Source organism: Pempheris klunzingeri, chromosome 4, assembly GCF_042242105.1.
Source record: "Pempheris klunzingeri isolate RE-2024b chromosome 4, fPemKlu1.hap1, whole genome shotgun sequence".
Classification (NCBI taxonomy): Eukaryota; Metazoa; Chordata; class Actinopteri; order Acropomatiformes; family Pempheridae; genus Pempheris; species Pempheris klunzingeri.
In genome coordinates this window covers 15,413,423-15,420,908 of record NC_092015.1, presented here as the reverse complement: position 1 = coordinate 15,420,908, position 7,486 = coordinate 15,413,423, and positions in this window count along the sequence as shown.

Genomic DNA, 7,486 nt, shown 5'->3' with positions numbered 1-7,486 from the left:
CTTGTTTTCTGGCCGACTTACCACATTAAAAGTGATCAGTAACTGTTTCCAACAGGTCTGGAGGTGGATCAGGCAAAAAAGAGGCAGTTTTGCGTGGGCTCCCAAAACGGCCATTTCCTTGACCCCGGGGTCAGCGTTTTTGGCCATTTTCCCCTCCTCCACTGTTTTGGCTGCCACTTGTTTTCTGGCCGACTTACCACATTAAAAGTGATCAGTAACTGTTTCCAACAGGTCTGGAGGTGGATCAGGCAAAAAAGAGGCAGTTTTGCGTGGGCTCCCAAAACGGCCATTTCCTTGACCCCGGGGTCAGCGTTTTTGGCCATTTTCCCCTCCTCCACTGTTTTGGCTGCCACTTGTTTTCTGGCCGACTTACCACATTAAAAGTGATCAGTAACTGTTTCCCAACAGGTCTGGAGGTGGATCAGGCAAAAAAGAGGCAGTTTTGCGTGGGCTCCCAAAACGGCCATTTCCTTGACCCCGGGGTCAGCGTTTTTGGCCATTTTCCCCTCCTCCACTGTTTTGGCTGCCACTTGTTTTCTGGCCGACTTACCACATTAAAAGTGATCAGTAACTGTTTCCCAACAGGTCTGGAGGTGGATCAGGCAAAAAAGAGGCAGTTTTGCGTGGGCTCCCAAAACGGCCATTTCCTTGACCCCGGGGTCAGCGTTTTTGGCCATTTTCCCCTCCTCCACTGTTTTGGCTGCCACTTGTTTTCTGGCCGACTTACCACATTAAAAGTGATCAGTAACTGTTTCCCAACAGGTCTGGAGGTGGATCAGGCAAAAAAGAGGCAGTTTTGCGTGGCTCCCAAAACGGCCATTTCCTTGACCCCGGGGTCAGCGTTTTGGCCATTTTCCCTCCTCCACTGTTTTGGCTGCCACTTGTTTTCTGGCCGACTTACCACATTAAAAGTGATCAGTAACTGTTTCCCAACAGGTCTGGAGGTGGATCAGGCAAAAAAGAGGCAGTTTTGCGTGGGCTCCCAAAACGGCCATTTCCTTGACCCCGGGGTCAGCGTTTTTGGCCATTTTCCCCTCCTCCACTGTTTTGGCTGCCACTTGTTTTCTGGCCGACTTACCACATTAAAAGTGATCAGTAACTGTTTCCCAACAGGTCTGGAGGTGGATCAGGCAAAAAAGAGGCAGTTTTGCGTGGGCTCCCAAAACGGCCATTTCCTTGACCCCGGGGTCAGCGTTTTTGGCCATTTTCCCTCCTCCACTGTTTTGGCTGCCACTTGTTTTCTGGCCGACTTACCACATTAAAAGTGATCAGTAACTGTTTCCCAACAGGTCTGGAGGTGGATCAGGCAAAAAAGAGGCAGTTTTGCGTGGGCTCCCAAAACGGCCATTTCCTTGACCCGGGGTCAGCGTTTTTGCCTTTTCCCTCCTCCACTGTTTTGGCTGCCACTTGTTTTCTGGCCGACTTACCACATTAAAAGTGATCAGTAACTGTTTCCCAACAGGTCTGGAGGTGGATCAGGCAAAAAAGAGGCAGTTTTGCGTGGGCTCCCAAAACGGCCATTTCCTTGACCCCGGGGTCAGCGTTTTTGGCCATTTTCCCCTCCTCCACTGTTTTGGCTGCCACTTGTTTTCTGGCCGACTTACCACATTAAAAGTGATCAGTAACTGTTTCCCAACAGGTCTGGAGGTGGATCAGGCAAAAAGAGGCAGTTTTGCGTGGGCTCCCAAAACGGCCATTTCCTTGACCCCGGGGTCAGCGTTTGTTTCCCTCCTCCACTGTTTTGGCTGCCACTTGTTTTCTGGCCGACTTACCACATTAAAAGTGATCAGTAACTGTTTCCCAACAGGTCTGGAGGTGGATCAGGCAAAAAAGAGGCAGTTTTGCGTGGGCTCCCAAAACGGCCATTTCCTTGACCCCGGGGTCAGCGTTTTTGGCCATTTTCCCTCCCCACTGTTTTGGCTGCCACTTGTTTTCTGGCCGACTTACCACATTAAAAGTGATCAGTAACTGTTTCCCAACAGGTCTGGAGGTGGATCAGGCAAAAAAGAGGCAGTTTTGCGTGGGCTCCCAAAACGGCCATTTCCTTGACCCCGGGGTCAGCGTTTTTGCATTTTCCCTCCTCCACTGTTTTGGCTGCACTTGTTTTCTGGCCGACTTACCACATTAAAAGTGATCAGTAACTGTTTCCCAACAGGTCTGGAGGTGGATCAGGCAAAAAAGAGCAGTTTTGCGTGGCTCCCAAAACGGCCATTTCCTTGACCCCGGGGTCAGCGTTTTTGCCCCTCCTCTCACTGTTTTGGCTGCACTTGTTTTCTGGCCGACTTACCACATTAAAAGTGATCAGTAACTGTTTCCCAACAGGTCTGGAGGTGGATCAGGCAAAAAAGAGCAGTTTTGCGTGGGCTCCCAAAACGGCCATTTCCTTGACCCCGGGGTCAGCGTTTTGGCCATTTCCCTCCTCCACTGTTTTGGCTGCCACTTGTTTTCTGGCCGACTTACCACATTAAAAGTGATCAGTAACTGTTTCCCAACAGGTCTGGAGGTGGATCAGGCAAAAAAGAGGCAGTTTTGCGTGGGCTCCCAAAACGGCCATTTCCTTGACCCCGGGGTCAGCGTTTTGGCCATTTCCCCTCCTCCACTGTTTTGGCTGCCACTTGTTTTCTGGCCGACTTACCACATTAAAAGTGATCAGTAACTGTTTCCCAACAGGTCTGGAGGTGGATCAGGCAAAAAAGAGGCAGTTTTGCGTGGGCTCCCAAAACGGCCATTTCCTTGACCTCGGGGTCAGCGTTTTTGGCCATTTTCCCCTCCTCCACTGTTTTGGCTGCCACTTGTTTTCTGGCGACTTACACATTAAAGTGATCAGTAACTGTTTCCCAACAGGTCTGGAGGTGGATCAGGCAAAAAAGAGGCAGTTTGCGTGGGCTCCCAAAACGGCCATTTCCTTGACCCCGGGGTCAGCGTTTTCCCCTCCTCCACTGTTTTGGCTGCCACTTGTTTTCTGGCCGACTTACCACATTAAAAGTGATCAGTAACTGTTTTCCCAACAGGTCTGGAGGTGGATCAGGCAAAAAAGAGGCAGTTTTGCGTGGGCTCCCAAAACGGCCATTTCCTTGACCCGGGGTCAGCGTTTTTGGCATTTTCCCTCCTCCACTGTTTTGGCTGCACTTGTTTTCTGGCCGACTTACCACATTAAAAGTGATCAGTAACTGTTTCCAACAGGTCTGGAGGTGGATCAGGCAAAAAAGAGGCAGTTTTGCGTGGGCTCCCAAAACGGCCATTTCCTTGACCCCGGGGTCAGCGTTTTCCCTCCTCCACTGTTTTGGCTGCCACTTGTTTTCTGGCCGACTTACCACATTAAAAGTGATCAGTAACTGTTTCCCAACAGGTCTGGAGGTGGATCAGGCAAAAAAGAGGCAGTTTTGCGTGGGCTCCCAAAACGGCATTTCCTTGACCCCGGGGTCAGCGTTTTTTGGCCATTTTCCCCTCCTCCACTGTTTTGGCTGCCACTTGTTTTCTGTCCGACTTACCACATTAAAAGTGATCAGTAACTGTTTCCCAACAGGTCTGGAGGTGGATCAGGCAAAAAAGAGGCAGTTTTGCGTGGCTCCCAAAACGGCCATTTCCTTGACCCCGGGGTCAGCGTTTCCCCTCCTCCACTGTTTTGGCTGCCACTTGTTTTCTGGCCGACTTACCACATTAAAAGTGATCAGTAACTGTTTCCCAACAGGTCTGGAGGTGGATCAGGCAAAAAAGAGGCAGTTTTGCGTGGGCTCCCAAAACGGCCATTTCCTTGACCCCGGGGTCAGCGTTTTTGGCCATTTTCCCCTCCTCCACTGTTTTGGCTGCCACTTGTTTTCTGGCCGACTTACCACATTAAAAGTGATCAGTAACTGTTTCCCAACAGGTCTGGAGGTGGATCAGGCAAAAAAGAGGCAGTTTTGCGTGGGCTCCCAAAACGGCCATTTCCTTGACCCCGGGGTCAGCGTTTTTCCCCCTCCTCCACTGTTTTGGCTGCCACTTGTTTTCTGGCCGACTTACCACATTAAAAGTGATCAGTAACTGTTTCCCAACAGGTCTGGAGGTGGATCAGGCAAAAAAGAGGCAGTTTTGCGTGGGCTCCCAAAACGGCCATTTCCTTGACCCCGGGGTCAGCGTTTTTGGCCATTTTCCCTCCTCCACTGTTTTGGCTGCCACTTGTTTTCTGGCCGACTTACCACATTAAAAGTGATCAGTAACTGTTTCCCAACAGGTCTGGAGGTGGATCAGGCAAAAAAGAGGCAGTTTTGCGTGGGCTCCCAAAACGGCCATTTCTTGACCCCAGGGGTCAGCGTTTTCCTCCCTCCTCCACTGTTTTGGCTGCCACTTGTTTTCTGGCCGACTTACCACATTAAAAGTGATCAGTAACTGTTTCCCAACAGGTCTGGAGGTGGATCAAGGAAAAAGAGGCAGTTTTGCGTGGCTCCCAAAACGGCCATTTCCTTGACCCCGGGGTCAGCGTTTTTGGCCATTTTCCCCTCCTCCACTGTTTTGGCTGCCACTTGTTTTCTGGCCGACTTACCACATTAAAAGTGATCAGTAACTGTTTCCCAACAGGTCTGGAGGTGGATCAGGCAAAAAAGAGGCAGTTTTGCGTGGCTCCCAAAACGGCCATTTCCTTGACCCCGGGGTCAGCGTTTTCCTCCTCCTCACTGTTTTGGCTGCCACTTGTTTTCTGGCCGACTTACACATTAAAGTGATCAGTAACTGTTTCCCAACAGGTCTGGAGAGTGGATCAGGCAAAAAAGAGGCAGTTTTGCGTGGGCTCCCAAAACGGCCATTTCCTTGACCCGGGGTCAGCGTTTTTGGCCATTTTCCCCTCCTCCACTGTTTTGGCTGCCACTTGTTTTCTGGCCGACTTACCACATTAAAAGTGATCAGTAACTGTTTCCCAACAGGTCTGGAGGTGGATCAGGCAAAAAAGAGGCAGTTTTGCGTGGGCTCCCAAAACGGCCATTTCCTTGACCCCGGGGTCAGCGTTTTTGGCCATTTTCCCCTCCTCCACTGTTTTGGCTGCCACTTGTTTTCTGGCCGACTTACCACATTAAAAGTGATCAGTAACTGTTTCCCAACAGGTCTGGAGGTGGATCAGGCAAAAAAGAGGCAGTTTTGCGTGGGCTCCCAAAACGGCCATTTCCTTGACCCCGGGGTCAGCGTTTTTGGCCATTTTCCCCTCCTCCACTGTTTTGGCTGCCACTTGTTTTCTGGCCGACTTACCACATTAAAAGTGATCAGTAACTGTTTCCAACAGGTCTGGAGGTGGATCAGGCAAAAAAGAGGCAGTTTTGCGTGGGCTCCCAAAACGGCCATTTCCTTGACCCCGGGGTCAGCGTTTTTGGCCATTTTCCCCTCCTCCACTGTTTTGGCTGCCACTTGTTTTCTGGCCGACTTACCACATTAAAAGTGATCAGTAACTGTTTCCCAACAGGTCTGGAGGTGGATCAGGCAAAAAAGAGGCAGTTTTGCGTGGGCTCCCAAAACGGCCATTTCCTTGACCCCGGGGTCAGCGTTTTTGCCATTTTCCCCTCCTCCACTGTTTTGGCTGCCACTTGTTTTCTGGCCGACTTACCACATTAAAAGTGATCAGTAACTGTTTCCAACAGGTCTGGAGGTGGATCAGGCAAAAAAGAGGCAGTTTTGCGTGGGCTCCCAAAACGGCCATTTCCTTGACCCCGGGGTCAGCGTTTTTGGCCATTTTCCCCTCCTCCACTGTTTTGGCTGCCACTTGTTTTCTGGCCGACTTACCACATTAAAAGTGATCAGTAACTGTTTCCCAACAGGTCTGGAGGTGGATCAGGCAAAAAAGAGGCAGTTTTGCGTGGGCTCCCAAAACGGCCATTTCCTTGACCCCGGGGTCAGCGTTTTTGGCCATTTCCCCTCCTCCACTGTTTTGGCTGCCACTTGTTTTCTGGCCGACTTACCACATTAAAAGTGATCAGTAACTGTTTCCCAACAGGTCTGGAGGTGGATCAGGCAAAAAAGAGGCAGTTTTGCGTGGGCTCCCAAAACGGCCATTTCCTTGACCCCGGGGTCAGCGTTTCTTCCCCTCCTCCACTGTTTTGGCTGCCACTTGTTTTCTGGCCGACTTACCACATTAAAAGTGATCAGTAACTGTTTCCCAACAGGTCTGGAGGTGGATCAGGCAAAAAAGAGGCAGTTTTGCGTGGGCTCCCAAAACGGCCATTTCCTTGACCCCGGGGTCAGCGTTTTTGGCCATTTTCCCCTCCTCCACTGTTTTGGCTGCCACTTGTTTTCTGGCCGACTTACCACATTAAAAGTGATCAGTAACTGTTTCCCAACAGGTCTGGAGGTGGATCAGGCAAAAAAGAGGCAGTTTTGCGTGGGCTCCCAAAACGGCCATTTCCTTGACCCCGGGGTCAGCGTTTTTGGCCATTTTCCCCTCCTCCACTGTTTTGGCCTGCCACTTGTTTTCTGGCCGACTTACCACATTAAAAGTGATCAGTAACTGTTTCCCAACAGGTCTGGAGGTGGATCAGGCAAAAAGAGGCAGTTTTGCGTGGGCTCCCAAAACGGCCATTTCCTTGACCCCGGGGTCAGCGTTTTCCCCTCCTCCACTGTTTTGGCTGCCACTTGTTTTCTGGCCGACTTACCACATTAAAAGTGATCAGTAACTGTTTCCCAACAGGTCTGGAGGTGGATCAGGCAAAAAAGAGGCAGTTTTGCGTGGGCTCCCAAAACGGCCATTTCCTTGACCCCGGGGTCAGCGTTTTTGGCCATTTTCCCCTCCTCCACTGTTTTGGCTGCCACTTGTTTTCTGGCCGACTTACCACATTAAAAGTGATCAGTAACTGTTTCCCAACAGGTCTGGAGGTGGATCAGGCAAAAAAGAGGCAGTTTTGCGTGGCTCCCAAAATGGCCATTTCCTTGACCCCGGGGTCAGCGTTTTGCCATTTCCCTCCTCCACTGTTTTGGCTGCCACTTGTTTTCTGGCCGACTTACCACATTAAAAGTGATCAGTAACTGTTTCCCAACAGGTCTGGAGGTGGATCAGGCAAAAAAGAGGCAGTTTTGCGTGGGCTCCCAAAACTGGCCATTTCCTTGACCCGCGGGTCAGCGTTTTCCCCTCCTCTCCACTGTTTTGGCTGCCACTTGTTTTCTGGCCGACTTACCACATTAAAAGTGATCAGTAACTGTTTCCCAACAGGTCTGGAGGTGGATCAGGCAAAAAGAGGCAGTTTTGCGTGGGCTCCCAAAACGGCCATTTCCTTGACCCCGGGGTCAGCGTTTTTGGCCATTTTCCCCTCCTCCACTGTTTTGGCTGCCACTTGTTTTTCTGGCCGACTTACCACATTAAAAGTGATCAGTAACTGTTTCCAACAGGTCTGGAGGTGGATCAGGCAAAAAGAGGCAGTTTTGCGTGGGCTCCCAAAACGGCCATTTCCTTGACCCCGGGGTCAGCGTTTTTGGCCATTTTCCCCTCCTCCACTGTTTTGGCTGCCACTTGTTTTCTGGCATACTCCACGTG